Source organism: Macrobrachium rosenbergii, chromosome 42 (assembly GCF_040412425.1).
Source record: "Macrobrachium rosenbergii isolate ZJJX-2024 chromosome 42, ASM4041242v1, whole genome shotgun sequence".
In the NCBI taxonomy this organism is placed as follows: domain Eukaryota; kingdom Metazoa; phylum Arthropoda; class Malacostraca; order Decapoda; family Palaemonidae; genus Macrobrachium; species Macrobrachium rosenbergii.
In genome coordinates this window covers 24,696,952-24,711,632 of record NC_089782.1, presented here as the reverse complement: position 1 = coordinate 24,711,632, position 14,681 = coordinate 24,696,952, and the positions used below count along the sequence as shown (strand labels likewise).

The 14,681-nt window shown below is 39.6% G+C and overlaps 1 protein-coding gene across 13 annotated transcripts in view; it reads right to left on the bottom strand.

The window, feature by feature from the left end:
• Positions 1-14,681, bottom strand: part of gus (gustavus) — a 306,026-nt gene that overhangs the window by 49,582 nt on the left and 241,763 nt on the right. The window lies entirely within an intron of this gene.

Sequence of the window (14,681 nt, the reverse complement as noted above, 5' to 3'; positions counted from 1 at the left end):
GTGGTGGTAGGAGTGAAGAGCGGCGGGGAGGCAAACACGACCCACTCCTGCAGGAAGGGATTCATACCAAAGGGATTCGCCTCCGTTTCCAGAGTGCCCACTCCTCCTCCTCCTCCTCCTTCTCCCCCTCTTCCCCCCTCCGGAGGGATTCAAGGGCCTCCGTTGCTCCGCATACTGGCGACGCCGAAGGGACACAGATGTGCACTGATCCTCCGATGAATCGGAGCGCTAATTTAAACGAGTCCGACAAATGGGCTTTTGGATCTCATTGTACCGACGGAGGGAGGGAGGGAGGGCCCAGAAAAGCTCTAACTGCTGTTTTTGCTCTCGTCAAATTTAATTTCCCGGCTTTATCACAGAACAGACTTATTCATTAATTGAAAGCAAAAACTTGAACCAAGTCTCTTTCAGTTCAATATTCTTATCTCTTCTGAATTTGCAATTTCACGAAGATCTTCCTGACACATGTAACACATTACGCCTGCAAAAAATGGTTTTATGCGACCGAGAAGGTTAATATCCGTCCAGAAACAAACACTGGTAATGCGAAAAAATACATACGAAACAGTTTAATACAAAACAAAGTCATTTTATAAGTAACTCACAAATGCCAAATTTGAAGTCTACCATATTAACTTCCAAATTTACACCCTTAACAAAACCCTGCCTGGTGGAAGACGTCGGTGAAGGTCAAAGACTGAGGCTTACATAACTCTGCATTCAACGCATGTGAGAGTTCAATGCGATCGGCAATATTCAATTCTCATTTCATAGGGGTCTTCTAAGTTGAGACCACTCACTCTTAGTGTTATAAACTTTTGCGCTGGCAGTGTTCTCAGCACCATTCTATAGGAACTTGCAGCCTTTGAAAATACTCTTGTCTTCTTTTAAGTTTTTTCTTTTCTTAAGTTTCGAGCATATCCTCAGTCATCTAAGGATTCCGATTTCAATCAATGGAGGAACTTCCAGCGTTTGCGATTATTCTAATGTTTAATTTAATGAGGATACGAGCCACTTCCTATTTAAAAAGAACATAATACCAGTGCTCGATGATGTTTCGTATTTGATTTCGTGGAAAATAGAAGATGAAAAACAAAACAGTAATTTATACAGATGTAAAATTAAAAAATTATTCGAAAATAAGATTGGAGAAACATTTTCTTCCCTTTTCAACAGAGAAAAAAAAAAATTGTCCTGTGCCTACATTCCCTTTACACCAAATAATTCTACAAACTTATCAACACAAGATTTTTAAACACAAACCCTGTCCTATCAAATCAATTCCAACGATGTTTAAAAGGATTTAGAAATAGTCAACTGTCTTGCTCCAAGTCACGTCCCCAGTATTCCAGGCTTCCAACTATGAGAGAGAGAGGAGATCGTTGGTCGTTCTGCTTTAAGTTTTCTATCGGAAACATAGATATGGTATATAGTCTCTTGACATTTACTGGAAAGAAGCCAATACCGCTAGCAAGCACGGGAGCGTGCATGCATGTACTATATATATATATATATATATATATATATATATATATATATATATATATATATATATATATATATATATATATCACTACGTCCACGTCGGAAGGTGAGTGAAAACCGGACTTTGAACAAGTAAGTACTTTCGTAGTTTATTCACTTGGTGATATTCTCAAGCACGCGTTCCTTCGTGCTGTATTGGACACAATACACACACACACACACACACACACACATATATATATATATATATGAATGCATAGCCATAATGACAGTGGGTAATTCAACTGGCAATAGGTATTACTTCCAAAGGAAATTGGACGAACACACACAAATAAATCTGTAAAGTTATCTATCTAACTTTAAGAGGTGAACGCCCTAATGGTTTTTAAGATAAATCTTTGTTCTACAACAATACAAATGAAGTGTTAAAATAGATAAAAAAAAACAGAAAAACACTTCAGCAGGGAAAAAATTTACGCTAATACAAAGCGACAGAAAAATAAACCTGAACAATAGCAAATAAGATACGGAAAAAATGTCGGTAAGGAAAAACCGCACTAACAATGGAAATCTTCAAAAGATGCAAAGACGGATCTACCCCTCACTACCATCAATGGAATGTTCAAAGCCAATGCCCGAGAAGCAAAGAAATGAAGTAAAAAAAAAAATTATACAAAAAAATAGAATAAAAAACTTCTGGGTGCATCAACCGACATGTCCAGGGACATCATCCACACATATTCTATTCACCCCAATTTTTTTTTCTTTTTTTTTAAGAACGTTCCGCCATTCGGTTGACAGCGCGCGATCTGTCCGTGGCTCTTTTCACGGCCAACCGATTGTAAAAAGAAAAGATAACAAAAATAAGTTCCTAGATATGTAAAGAAAAGGAAACAAAGAAATAAAAGTTACTATATACTGTAGAGAAAATAGAACAAAGAAATAAAAGTTCCTAGGTATCAGAAAATAATGCTAAAGTAAAAATGTTCAAAATACAAAATCATGCAGATAAATAATCACGAAGAACATATAAATGAATAAAATATGGATAAGAATAATTCAAATATCAGAAGATAATACCAAAGTAAAATTGTTCAAGATACAAACTCATACCGATAAATAATCACGAAGAACAAATAAGAAAATAAAAAAGGGATAGAAATAACAATTCAGCAAGTTCCTAGATATCGGAGGATAATGCCAAAGTAAAAAAAAAAATGTTAAAAATAGAAAATCATACAGATAAATAATCAGTAGAAAAAATTAACAAGTTCCTAGACATCAGAAAATAATACCCAGGTAAAAAAGTTACAAACAGAAAACCATACCATAAATAACCACGAAGAACAAATACATTTATGAAAAAGGGATAAGAATAACAATTCACGACCAGCATGTTCCTAGACCTAAATTAAATACCCGGAGCCTGGCAATCATTAGGAGTTCGTGAGAGGGTCTCGAGTGTCGTTTCCGGCCCAGATAATACTCAAATGACAAACGCCTTTTACACTTCTTAGTCACAGATGACCATTTCCTTTGTACACTGCCAGAGTAATAAAAACACCTGTCATTTAAATTTGCTGAGGCTAATTCACCGGGGATTGACGCCTTACACTTTTTTAAGTATCAAGAGGATAAAATTCTCAATTTAAAGATACAAATAAGACATATAAATAAGACTGAAGACTAAATCATCTGGTGGCGGTAAGGTATATCTTTGTTAAGAATACTTTTGTCGAGGACTTCGACTGAGAGAGAGAGAGAGAGAGAGAGAGAGAGAGAGAGAGAGAGTGTCAACTGAATTATAAATGAAAAACAAGCTCCGTGACATGAAGCTGAAAGTTACAATGGATTCCAGATATTGTCAGAAAAAAAATATCCAAGATTTCCAACAGCAATTCTTCCCATTATAATGGATTCTCTGCAACCGAGTCTCAAAATGTTACATCCCTGATAAGAGACTTCAATTTCTTCAGCGTCACACAATGTCGTCCAGGGAATTGGGAGCACTTCACACAATAGAGTAGAAGAATGAAAAGCCTACAAGGCATTGCTGCACAAGGAAACACAGTGGTGTACAGCAATGTATACCACTCCTCATGTTTCCACAGCCACATCGCCTTCGAAATTAGGCTACTCCTTTAGGGCCAGGTTTTAAATGCTTCTCTGATGACTAAAGACGCATTCATTCAAAACTAGGGCCCCCGGTAAACAACTACCTACAACTTGAAATCATGAAGGCAAATGTCACACGTGACCCATCAACAATGGTAATATTCGTTAAACCACAAATAAACCAACAAATTTATTGACATGTATATAACCATTTACATAGCTGGAGAGTGCAAATTCAAAAAATCTCAAAAAGAAGTACATGAAAAAGTAAAAAAAAATCCATGGCTCTCTCTCTCTCTCTCTCTCGTGTCAAAGACCCATTATATTACGTTCAATGTACATCTTATGATATGACACGGTATAAAAAAAAAAAAAAAAAAAAAAAAAAGCCAAGTAAGACGACACCTGACAAGATGGCACGAAGCACGACATCGAGAACTAACTCTACTTTTCCATTACACTTAACATCTAATTCCATTCCAGCAGAGAAACCTATGCGGCAAATCAATTTGACCAGTTAAATTCTCATTTTCAAAAAGTGGAGCGGCTAAAACCGAGCAAGGGAGCCATTTCCCCGGAAATTAGCTTTCTGGATGACCAACCTTTGGTCAGTGACATTCCATTTAAAAATGTGCTAAAACTCCATTGCGCGCGCAAACACCTCCCTCTCTCCGAGAGAGAGAGAGAGAGAGAGAGAGAGAGAGAGAGAGAGAGAGAGAGAGAGACTTCGATCTATACGCCACATAACGATGACTGGATGATATATATAACCCTGGTGCTGAAGATATCCCCAGGAACAACACTCTTTCTTGGCAGGCGATCAATAAAATATTGTCTCATCTTATTATCAACATTATCAATTAAATTTCAGTTGAATTTTCCTTTTTCGCTATCTCTCTCTCTCTCTCTGCCGACATCACTCGCCCAATCCCATAAAATTTTCAACCATTCTTCTCCAACCTAAAACCCACACACCCTCCCACAATCCTGCTGTCGCGCCATCCCTATCCTCGCCCTCAGTTAATCGCCCCTACACTACCATTCCACTCTTACATACGTACACACATACACAGTGACGACAACCAGGAACAGCTAAGCTCTCATTTTTTCCAATTTGCAAATATCTAGGGTTTCCAACCAATCAAGAGTAGGATGGCAAGCATCGCTATTTTAAGAAGAGAGTTGTAAGAAGAAAAATTATAATCTTGCCTTTACTGAACGTCATTTGGATCGTCCTGAACTGGACGTTATCTAATATTTTACATACAAATACAAAAACATATTATCTAGATCAAACGATAAGACAGACTCATTTTAGGTAGCCCGTGAAACCGAATTGAACCTCAGCATCTTAACATATCGGCTCCTCCCACACTACAGTTCAGATAATCTGAGTGAAGTGGACAATATAGCCATCAGTCAAAAATGTCCCGGGACCTTTCTGACTAACTTTATTCTTCTTTTAACGTGCTCTTCCCCCCATTTGTATGGGTTAAGCACGATGCCTTCTTTTGAAGGACTTTGATTTGGCTTTTGGGGATAGACCGTAGTCTCGATCGGCTGCCCTGCCTGTCATTGCTTAGACCCCGGTAGCATATGTACATGTATTATACCAGTCACCAGCGCCCTTTCTCGCAGCAGCGAGAAGTTGTTGCGTGGTTAGGTCGACAGTCGAGACGTGTGAGGTGTCTGTTATGTTTTTAGATGTTGGAGTGGCTTTGTTTGTATGTGTATTAGTCTGTAACACCCGTTTGCTTTTAAGCAAACCTATCCGTTGATTACATACATAATCCCGGGGTGTCTACACGGATAGCAAAGTCCGCCTCTCTGACCGGTTGGCTGCGGATTTGAACCTGCGCCACAGACCTCTATGAAGTCCGAAGCTGCTGCTCTAACCGACTTGGTTATCGAGGCTCTACCTTCTGACTAACTTTATAATACAGCTAAAACATTTAACAGTTTAACCGAAAAGTGTCACATCTACAAAATATAACAATTGCTACGAAGCACGCGCAATCCAATGAAGGCGGCAATAATCATCACTGCATGATACTGAAAACCTTGAAACCATCAACTCAAATGTTTAATAAGAGTTAGACAATTTCTATCCGAGATATGAAAAATCTCCCAGGCATGCTTCGACACACAAAAAGAATCCTTCACATTCTACGGTCAACGCTGTCGAACTCAAGCCATTCTCTCAGAATTACTGATAACACAAATCAACCTTTAATTTAATATTTTACTTACATTTTTATTTATGCATTAATTTGTTACTACATCTGTTTTTACAATAAATTATCTCCTTTTTCTGTATTTCCCATTACCCTCTGTTGCTTCTTCCTAATGAAGACTATATTCTTTGGAAGCTTGAATTTCAACTCAATGGCCCCCGTGGGCTTATTCCATATGAATAGGGTTCATCTTCTGAATAATAATAATATAATAATAATAATGATGATGATGATACGCGCAAACTTCAAAAAATGAAGAGCGACCTCCTCCACCCCACGAGTAAACTGTCCCTTTCACATCATCAAAGGAAACCTTCGAAATTTCGTCAGCGAAATACCCGTCCGTACATTCAGGCGCAGACAGTCACAAAATAAATGTTTTATCTAAGTATATTCTCCGACCTAAGCGGCCATGATCCCTGACACTGCGAGATATAAACATAACGGACGAGACGATCGAAAAGGAAATCGATAATCTCAGAATTTACTCCGCCGCACCTGGTCTAGATCATAGACACTCTCAGAAATTACTCACAGCTGGTTGGTCCACATCGCTTCCCTGCAATGTTGTTGGAATCAAGCAAACTCAAAATAGAAAAGCGAATAGATGAACCTACAGAATAGAATAGAGCAGCATAAAATGTAGAATTCAGGCCAAAGGTCAAGCTCTGGGACCTATGACAGTAAAAAGGTTTGAAAGGTGTAACAGGAGGAAACCAACGCAGTTGCGCTGTGAATCAATTGTAAAACGGAAGAAAGAGATGATGAATGAAGGTACAGTAAAAGGAATGAAAGGGGCTGCAGCTAGGGGCCTAAGTGACGATGCAAAGAACATTTAGTAGTGCCTACCACCGCGTAAGGTGCACTGACGACATTGCCCCCTTACGGGGATGAATCTATGAAAGCCTTGCTTCAGGTATCAGCTAATGGGGCACTAGCCAAACCGGTCCAAGTCTTATCAAGTGTCCCACAAGGAACAGTTCTTGGTCCTGTTCTATTTACTATATGATTAGTGACATTCATAACAATATGATAAGACTCCTATCTATCTGAAGATGACCCCCAGGTTTCAGTTACACCGGATTCCCATTCCTGTCGGTAACTGCTAAGAAGAACAATAGCAGAACCAATCCAAAGTCCGTATTCCCCCCCCCAAATCTCTCTCTCTACACATTACAATTTCGGCAAATAATATACTTTCAAAACACCGCATACGCGTGTATGTCTTCTAAATAATATCAGCAACACAGTTTTCGACTTGTCGAAAAAAAAAGTAATAAAAATAAAATATAAATCCTTCACAATGTGTACCACGACTATCACTGTTCTGAAAGCGATAACCGTTACTTTGAAAATCTATCAGTGCTGGTTTTAGTATTGCCCCATGGCACATCGATTACAGCACTTATTTTTGGTCACTGTTAAGACTATTCCCATCGGTTACAAAACAAAATTAATATTACAATTGCTGTCAGTAACACTAGTAGTGATTAGTTATAACAGAACGGTTCAAGTGATGAAGCCTCTTTATGGATAACAAATATATATTCTCCTGTGACAAATTCATCAATAGTGTTGGACCGAATTACTTCAACATTCTCTCTCTCTCCAAATGTACGCAAGTGTGCATACACGCATGCAAATATAAACAAAAATAAAAAAAAAAGTATACGTGCCATCACATACGAATATTGCACACACACGGTAAAGTAAGCAAACAGTACAAAGGGCCACAAAACCAGGGCTAAATCAATGGCATAATAAGAATCAAAATTTCACGAGGGAGCGGCAGAGCAACCCCACAATCACACCACCACTCCCAAAAAACACCATCACACGCGCGGATAAACGATAGTGCACGCGGTGTGTGACTGACAGATATGCAATGGTTTTGTTTGCCTACGCTGAACCTCCCGCTTGTCCTTTGAATGCTATACGTATATGAATAAACGTACTGTATACTCAACAGAAATGGAAACCAATATCTAGGGGTTGTTCGTTAGCAACTGTTAATCTAATGATTGCTTAATCGTTTGCGTATTCTCGTCGGTAGAGCTTAAAAAAGGTCTAGTCATGTGCATTTCTACTACTTCTCCATATGAAACACGGACAATAATAATAATAATAATAATAATAAATAATAATAATAATAATAATAATAATAATAATAATATCTGTACAAACTCGCCTTGCTGTATAAATTATGTCACCCGTTACGCACTGTTCAAAATGTTCTTGTGTTTTTACCTAAACAAATAACCCCGAATAATCATATTGGTGATTATATTATAACGAAAATCATAAGCATCATCTAGTTATCCGTGAAACAGAAAACAAGCGACACACATCACGGGATGGGACAGTGAAAAATTAGGGCAATCATGTCTAATTTGCAAATCGCTACGGCCACAAGGTAACATTTATCAACACGTGTTACAATCACATGACGGATAACATTTATCAGCATGCGTTAAAATCACATGACAATGTACGTAACAGCGCATAATGTGGGGGATTTACATTCACACAACATTTTATAATGTTGTCAATATGCCGTATGGAAAAAAAATTGAAAAATAACACTCGGACAATTAACATTGCCGAGGTCAATTCAGAGAGAGGGAGAGAAAGCTCGCAAACAGTTTCAAAAAATATTTTATAGTTTTCAGCACAATACAATTTACATTGCTTAGGCTAACTTTAAACAGAGAGAGAGAGAGAGAGAGAGAGAGAGAGAGAGAGAGAGAGAGAGAGAGAGAGAGAGAAGAGAGTAAAAATGCTTCATAATTTTAAGCATATTACAATTCTCATTATTTTGGTTCACTTGAGAGAGAGAGAGAGAGAGAGAGAGAGAGAGAGTTCAAAAAATGCTTTAAGTTATCAGCATTTTAAGCATACAAATTCTCATTACTTTGGTTCACTTGAGAGAGAGAGAGAGAGAGAGAGAGAGACTTCAAAAAATGCTTTATAGTTATCAGCATCATACAATTCTCATTACTTTGGTTCAAGAGATTAATGAGAGAGATCGAGAGAGAGAGAGACCATATTATCTAAACCATTCAAAGATTAATGTTTGCATCGGCAGCAGCAGCATATTATCTAAAACACCCTTTCTTCTTCTTCTTTAACATCATGAACTTTTATTCAACGAAATTATCTGTGCCCGTCGCAACTCCGGAAGTTGTACGTACGACCGCCTGTTCAAAGGAACACAATTTTTCGGACAAACAAAGACAACACAAACAGCGCAAATAGAGCCTTGTTTTTGATCACGGCCTAAACAAAATCATTCACAAAGGAACGCTGCATAAATGCATATCGGGTAATGGTATCAAATGAAATATGCAAAACACCGGCGTGACACAAAGCACTCGTTTCCAGCGGCAGAATGAACTGGATATTAATTTTATCCGTCAACATACGAGAAACTCCAATAGTAAGAGTGTCTGCATATAAGCGAACTATGTTGTCATAAAATTATTCATATACAGCGTGCAGTATTGATATGCATGGAATTCTGGGTGTACACAGAAACTACAAGTATACATAATTGACATACAAAGGAAAAAGGTGATATATTTTCATCTTTTAAAAATATCTTCGGATAAATGTAGGTACATATTGATGAAAACATGAGATGATGACTTCATTCTTTCCCAGAATTTCAACTTTCACGTTAAAATTCTCTTAAACACAGTGTGAAAGTCAGAAAGATTCTGAGATGTTAATCAGAGAGAGAGAGAGAGAGAGAGAGAGAGAGAGAGAGATTGGGTTGGGCAGTGTTTGCCTAAACATTTCCTAACAGTCTGGCCAAAAAGAGCATTCTAAGGAATTTCAGATGACACTTAACCTTAAAAGAGATTCGCCAGCACGTTCTCTCTCTCTCTCTCTCTCTCTCTCTCTCTCTCTCTAACTAATCTTCAAGGTCCATCAGTTTCCCCGCTCACACAAAATAAGACCAGAAAATGTATTCTTCTTAACGACAATAATTTGAGAGAGAGAGAGAGAGAGAGAGAGAGAGAGAGAGAGAGAGAACGTTTAACAATTTCCTGAATTTATAAGACGTGCAGTATAGTGTAACCCAGGCTGGAGTCTTCCTCCCACACTGCCGGATATTTCATTCAACAACTAAATGAACGGACTTTTCTATAACGGAAAAACACGCTTCTGACCTATTCGTCCCGATGCCGATGTTTTCGAATGTTTGAGCAAGCCCTCCTAATGAAAACATTTTACTTTGCAAAAGGTTAGACTTGCGTTTTGATCATCCCAACAGTACTAAAGTCCATATCATTGCGTGAGTCAGTTTGAGACAGTTGATAGAACTTCTCTAAAAATTTGTAATTAAGGTAATAAGACAATTTATTCACTTTAATTTCCCTTTCCCTCGTCTTTACGTTAAAGTCAGAACATTCTGATTACTAGTAATTCGTGAAAAATAACTCATGTAATTACACTTACAATCAATACCATTACTATTGGTCCTTTACTTGACATCTGATCACACAAATAAAACGAATTACAATGGCATGAATTTGTTACGTCAGTCCATGTGGGGAACGAAGATGCACATTATTAACAATTTTTTTCCCCCTCACACAAACACACACACACACACAACCTTAACTCACTACAGTAAACTAGGGACGAACAGGGGCGTTGGCGAGTGTACATCATCCCTTCCCTGACAGAGTAAAAAAAAAAAAAAAATTACCCCTCCCCCCCGGCGAACCCTACACCAGATAACTCACGCAACCCAGGTCATGGGACTCCCCCCCTAGTCAATTACTTCTTCCTCCAGAAAGAGATGTGCCGCCGGAAAATGGAAATGTCACGGCGGACTTCCCAATGGTACGGACATCAACTCGTCGGAGTCACTTGTTACTTCAATTTAACTTATTTTTCAGGCGTGTGCTTTTTTTTTTTAGCGGTTTTCTAAGGGGCCATAGTTGGTCTCCCCCCAAAATACAATGCACCCTATTCCGGAACCAGAAATTAACAGCGAGTATTACTTAGTTATTACAACTCATTATAGGGTGTTTAGACGAAGTGTCTCATTATACAGTCTTTAGGCGAAACGTATAAAGTTAAAACATTTCATGAACAGCTTTCCTAATCGTGCACTTTATACATGTATACATACACCAGGATTCTGATGGTCTCAATGCCCTAAACTCTCAAAAAATTAATGCTGCAAATATTTTCAAGTCCTTCGCGACACTCCCACAGAATCACTCTAACTCTGGTGTTTTCAAATTCATTAAAATATGAATCAACATCCTGAGACTTATTTTTCCAAAACCACAACACCAATTTCAAAAAACATTAAAAAGGTTTTTCTTTCACATAAAAAACTTCGTTATTTACAGAGAGAACGGGGTAAAAATAAAAATCTGCCATTTTCCAAAGGCGGTGAGAAATTCCCCGAGGAAACTCCCACAGTTCTTTTCCCGAAAGAGGTAGAGGAGAAGGATGAGGCGCGGGAGAGGAACTGCAAGGCACTCACTGCCGAGGCACTGTGGCACTGCCGGAGTCCCCCTTAACCCGTGGCATCACCACGGCCACTGAAGATGTCTTTACAAGATGAACCTAACGGACAGACTCTTGGCTTTTCAACGTTCACACAAGTTCACTGCCAAAACATTATGCATGCCTTGTGGGCAAATGGTTCCATCAAAAATACCTCTGGTGAGAGAGAGAGAGAGAGAGAGAGAGAGAGAGGCCACTCGATGCTTCACCACTTCTCCCATAAAAGGTCATCACTTTAAGGACGACATTAAAACGAACAAAATGCTCGCCAGAGGTACCCAACGTCCGTCCTTCACTCCCATCACGGCACTTTCTCCACCACCCCACTACCCACGAACGTCAAATCTTCTTTTATCTTTTAGGCACTGAATGTATTTCATATCTCCAAAACGACACTCAGAATACGGACACACGCATGCACACACCCCGATAAAGCGGCACTATTAAGGCACCGAGACCGAGAGCAGTGAATGGATGGCATGGCAGAGCGATCCAACACATACTCTACAACCGCGACCTTTGCGATAACTGTTCTTTCGACTCTTTTCTCAAGAGTCTTTCTTCTCTCCCCACCTCACACTTAACACTCGACGACTTCCGAGCTTCCTCGCATACAAACCCATCACCTCATACACTGACGGAATTTCGTTCGTGCGCGTGTAGAAGTGTATGGTTGTTTATGTGTATGAAGTGTATATCTATGTAAGAACGGGCGAGTGCGCCAGTAAGGGACTCGAAGGCTAGGACCTCTGTCACTTGACTGCCAACCAAACACCACCACCACCACCACCATCACCACCAAAGCGGCCTCCCTCGGCCAACCCTTGACTTTTCTCTGCTGTTTCGTTCATCGATGTACCATGGCCATGTCGCCGCACGGCGAGGAAAAAATTGAAAATTGAAGTGCAACTCAATGAAAATACGGTAGGGTGGAATACACACATGACACTGTTTTCCCCAGTTTGGCGTCTCTTCAATTTCCACCAAAAAAAAAAAAAAATGTAACAAATCCTTCATGGGGACAGAAATAATCAATTATATTTTAAGAGAGAAAATTAAGCGGCGTTTTACAAACATATAGTTAAGTGAATGTACGAGCGACGACCAACATTCTACACTGACAGCCTGAGAAGCCCTTCTCCTCCCCTCCCGAAGAAACGAAGCATTTTGGGAAGAGAGACGTAAACCTGAGGATTTCCCCTCAGGCGTCTGAGTCATTTCTCCCCTTCCTTGGCCCTCCAGTCTCCCCTCACTTTCCTCCCCAAGAAGAACTCATCCTACCTCCTCCCCCTCCTCCTCCATTCTGGGGCTTCCACCCATCACAACCCCCTCTCTCCCACGTCTAGACGCTCTCTCTCTCTCTCTCATAACTTTCGCTATATCCGGCTTCCATTCATTTGGTGCATACAAACCCTATGTCACTACGAAGACCTTTGTTGTTTCTGCAATGTCTTTCTTTGTACGTATTTCTAGCGTTCTTTAACAAAAAGCAACAAACATTAACGAACACTAACAGCAACAAGGTAGTCTCCTGTCTTCTAAGCACTCACACACAAAAAAAGCGCCAAGTAAAATGAAGTACCAAATGAACCTGCAAATCACGATTCCCCTCCTGGGAAGCTCCAACGTCATCACTTGCCGATCTGCATCGCCTTCCCTACGCATTTCCTGAATAAACCACCCGGTATCTTCTCGATCCGTTTCCGTTGGGATACTTGGGAGATGCTCTACATTCTCGGTAAAGCGGAAACACTGATTCGTAGATGTAACAGAGCGACTACGTAACAGTCATTGAATAAATGACATTTCCTCTTAAATGCGTGGGTAGGTACCAAGTACCTTGTGTGAGAGAGAGAGAGAGAGAGAGAGAGAGAGAGAGAGAGACCCGAACAGCATTAACTTCAACAGCATCACCTTGACCGACATGAAACGACCGTGCGCGACATCCACTAACCCGACCAAGGAGACACGTTACGGCCGTCTTCCTTAATCTCCCCACAAATTCACGCACGCACGCCACCCACAGACTCGAATTGCCTCCTAAAACCGTGCATACGCATAATGGAAGCTTTTTCCCCCTCCCCTTTCTCTCTCTCTCTCTCTCTCTCTCTCTCTCTCTCTCTCTCTCTCGACGGTGGTCCGTGTTCTGCGAAAATAAGAAGTATTCCTCGCATTTATAAACTCGGCTGGAGATCGGAGGTGACTCATTTCGAATGGAATGAAAAGGAATATAAAATTTAGGCCAAAGGCCAAGCGCTGGGACCTGTGAGATCAATCTGCGCTGAAATGGAAATAGTGTAAGAAGGTTTGAAAGATATAACAGGAGGAAAACTCTTTAGCTGCACATGACACGATTGTTACGAATGGGTGGAAAGCAAGATGGAGGAAAGAGAATATGAACAGAGGTACTGTAAAAGTGACTCATTTCGAGAATACGAACACGGAGATTCTTGTGCGCTTCAATCTTTGAGTAAATAAACAGTCATAATTTAATATATAGCCAATGGATTGGAGGACCCAACTCTCCTAAAGGGTCAGCAATGCCTGAAAACAAAACCGAAAATAAACAAACAGAACAGAAGAGGGAAAACACTGACAGGGGTGCTTCACCCTGAAGGAAGCCATAGACTTGCCTCTACAAAAATACTGGGCTACTGGACCCATGTACAAAGAAAACGGAAGAGAAGAACACAGCCAGACGCTGAAGGCACAAAAGATCTCCCCACCCCCCCTTTTTTTTAAATTCTATGTCTACCTGACACAACATGAAAATCGAAGGTTTCACATCACGGAGACAAAATGCATGACATCTGGGCGCACCTCTTTAAACATCAAAGGCCGATTCAAAGATTTTATAATTGCGCCCATCACATTTCATGTTTTTATTCCAATATAAACATACACGGAAACAGAAGATGTGAGTTTTATTGCGACTGGTGTATCAATAATTAAAATAACAAATAACAAGCGTTCGTGATTAATTTGGAATATTTAAAATATATTTTTTTGGCATATCAGTCATATAACTTATCCTTAATGCTTTTTCCCCCAATAAGATGGATCAAATGAAAATATGACATCGTATAATGTCAGATTCTCAACGATTATTAAACACGAAAAGAAAATCAGTTCTGCAGCTGCTATACAAAAAAATGTAAAACAAACTATGAATGGACCATGGGCCACTTTTTCCCTTGATCAGCAAATAATGTTATTTATTGGGTCACACCACCTACAGCCTCAATCTGTTCAGGATAAACTTTCGTGTACCGCCAGGTTCTCCACCAAAAATTTAATCTCGACAACACGTATTCCTTA